At 42.1% G+C, this 3,367-nt stretch overlaps 1 pseudogene; it reads left to right on the plus strand.

The window, feature by feature from the left end:
* The first annotated feature begins 331 nt into the window (after positions 1–331).
* LOC123442294 lies at positions 332–2,749 on the plus strand (annotated as a pseudogene).
* Positions 2,750–3,367: the final 618 nt, after the last annotated feature.

The following is a 3,367-nucleotide window of genomic DNA, read 5'->3' on the forward strand; positions in this document are numbered from 1 at the left end:
GCCGACGCGCCGGCCCTCCCTCCCCTCGCTCACCTCACCCCACCGCCGCAACCCCCCCAACCAGAGCGCCCCTGCGGGTCTCGGGCATGCAGGTGAGGAGGGAGTCGCTGCGGCAGGGTGCGGCGGTGGACGAGATGAGGCGGCGGCTCGAGCAGTGGTGGGCGTGCGCGGACGGCCTCGCCATCGCCAGGAGGAGGGCTGCCGGGGGCGTCGACCGGCAGAAGGAGCAGATGCAGGCGCAGATCGAGCTGGTGCTGCCGCTCTCCACGGCCCTCGCCGCCACGCACCGACAGGTGCAGGTACCTGACCGGCGAGGGGAGAGAGGGGCGAGATGGGGTCGGTGGTGCTGACGACGCTGCGGCGGAAGCGGGAGGTCGACGCCGCCATCCGCGACACCCTCGGCAAGGTCCTTGTACGTAGCACATCGTCGTCGCCCGCTCCGCCTGCCTCCATCTCGACGACGTCGTAAGTACGTAGCACATCGTCGTCGCCCGCGGCTCGCCACGTCTCTCCTTTCTCTTCTCCCCCGTAGCTACCTTCTGATTCCACCGGTTCTGGTCAAGTCGATCCATGAATCCTCCATTAGGGGTTCCTTATTTTCTTCTGCGCCGATGTGACAGGAATTTGATAGTAGCTGTGAACAGTTGGTTCAGTCTGATTACGTTCTTGAAGGGTCTTGTTATGCGCATTAGTTTGTCTTGCTGTTTTGGCAGGTACTGCCCTGATTAGGTGTTGATTTCTACACTGTTAATTAAGTTGTAAGGTTTATTATGGAGAAGAAATTGTTCCCACGTGATAACATGGGCCTGATGAAGCTATGTGTTAATACCTTGTCTGAAGTTGATTTCAACTTTTTACTGTCAGATTGTAGCAAGGTAGTCATTTCCTTTACTATTAAGAGTGATTGCACTGTTGTCTGTTCACAAATTCTCAGTAGTATAATTTTCCCCGTGGGAATGAGATGACAAGCCTGGTTTCTATATCCTGGAGTTCTCAAAACAACTAAGGGCTAATGCGATTAAAAACTTGGTCGCCTTGAGCAGGGTAGGGTTAAGAGGCAGAACCTGATATTCAAATGATTTAACCTTAAACTGGATTACTGGGTACTGTATATTCTAAGCAGAATCTGCCAATCATGGTAAAAACTAGACTGTTAATACACATGTCTTCCAGTGACGTGACATGAACAAAAGAGGAGCAAAGGAAAAGAATGTTTGGACACCTCTAGGTGATCCTGCCTTAACTCCTGGTGGCTTCCACCTCATTCGTTTGATAGGATTGTTTGTAAATAATTGAACTTATTGATGGCAAGCTTTTCATCCACGTCCTTTTCTGCATCAAATTTTATGAATTCTGTAATGTGTATGATATTTTATTTATTTTATCATGTTCTTGTTGTTTCAACAGCTCGCAAAATCTTCTTGGGATATATCCAAATTTGCAAGGGTAGCATTGGTTGACATGGATTCTGAGGAGATTCAAGTGTATGTTGACTATTTTGATATCACGTTGAGGCCGAGGTTTTGCCTGAAACGGCATTATATGTGATATGACATGTTAATTTTTTAGTTCACTCTTTTGCATAAACGGTAGCTTATCTCTGCTTCCTTTTATGCATTGGAGGTATACACGAAAGGTGCTATTGTTTGTTAACTGACTGTTGTTTGTACACTGAAAACTGCTAGTTGCCTTGGTTGAAAAACTGCTACTGTTGTTACAATTCTAGTTACGAGTGTAGTATGTGTAGTGGGGACTAGTGGAATTAAAACAACGTCGTAAGGGCTCTGGGAAAGAACTTTAGTCTCCCAGCCTCCGAGCATGACCAAGGTGAACAGAAAGAGTGAACTATACAACTCCATTTCTGGTAAATGACAAGCACATATGGCTATCTCATTTCACCAGATTTTCTCTGAATGTTAAGGAATAACATTGGAAGAGTTGGTATTCTGAAGCTAGTAGTTTTTTGTTCTCATGCAATGAATCTGTAAAGTAAAAATCCAAAATCCAACACATCAGTTTATTTAGTCTCATATTTATTTTGGAACAAAGGGAGTAGCAGTGAGCCTAGTTGTGACAAGTTATTGAATATTGTACCACATGGTTCCGCCACTTGGTATTGTATCATTTCACTGTCTATAGTTTCGAGTCTTCTGTTTAGAGATATGCGTTCTCTTTTCCAGTTTCATTATTTTTGTAAACTGAAATCCATTTTAATTATTTACAGACCCCTTTGTTCCTAGACATTCTTCTTGACACATGTGTGGGCATATTGACATTGCATGATTATTGATTATTTATCCACTTATTTGTGTTTCCATATGCATGTTAATCTGCTAAAGTTATCTGGAGATTTTGGTTGATATCTTAAAATCTCGTTTGTTTATTCAGGTCCCATGAACATATGTCTGCACTGCTTCTGGACATCATTGTTGACAAACACGCAATAGATATTGAACCTCACTATCTGAAAGCTATCAAGGTAAATTGCATCTCACTGTAGGAACTTGTGGTGGCACAGGCTTGGTTCATGTTCCAATTTTGAAGCAATTTTACTTATTGGTGATATAGAATTATGATTTGCGATCTGTCATCTCTAGGGAGAACTGTTATAAAAAATGAAATAAATAACCTGGAGCAGTCGGGCATAAGTTTATCTGTAGGGAGAACTGCTATTCTAAGTTATTAAACTCTTACCCTGCTCCTTAAAAAAACTGTGCAGGAATTGATTGTTGCAAGCTACTTATGTTGATTTCTGCACATGTTCTTCCAAACTACTTATGTGCAGCATACATATAGTTATATGTTAATTATTGTTCTATTGGGCTTGACTACCTTGTCAAACTATCTAGGACAGGTCTGTTTGCAATGAATGTACATAACTATTGTTTCTATCTCTTTCATATTTGACATACATGATAGTAACAGTAGGCTATTTAATTATATGTGAAGCCAGAAGCTATCTTCGTTGCTAATGCCTTAAATAAATAAAAAATATGTAATAATGATCTGAAATGTCATGCAGGTGATCATTGGTGTTGCCGCTATTGTTGTCCTGGGATCAGTGCCTCACCACTTCAATGTCATGATTCTTGGCCCAAGGCAGCCTTCGTATGGAGGTGTCCATTGTACTGTTGGGACAGTAGCAGATGTACCATTGTTTTATTATGTAATTTTGTCCGTTCTTGCTATATTCATGTGTAAAGAAATGTATTCAAGAGATGAGTTATTGTGTTATGTAAACCTGTGATATGTATTTTGTGATGTTATATGATGGTTGATTTTAATTCGACTTGAGTTTTCTTGATTTAAATATGAAATAGTGTTGGAGTTAATACTGGACAAATAATTGGGTTAAAAAGGCCCAACA

The sequence above is a fragment of the Hordeum vulgare genome, chromosome 3H (genome assembly GCF_904849725.1).
Source record: "Hordeum vulgare subsp. vulgare chromosome 3H, MorexV3_pseudomolecules_assembly, whole genome shotgun sequence".
Taxonomy (NCBI): Eukaryota; Viridiplantae; Streptophyta; class Magnoliopsida; order Poales; family Poaceae; genus Hordeum; species Hordeum vulgare.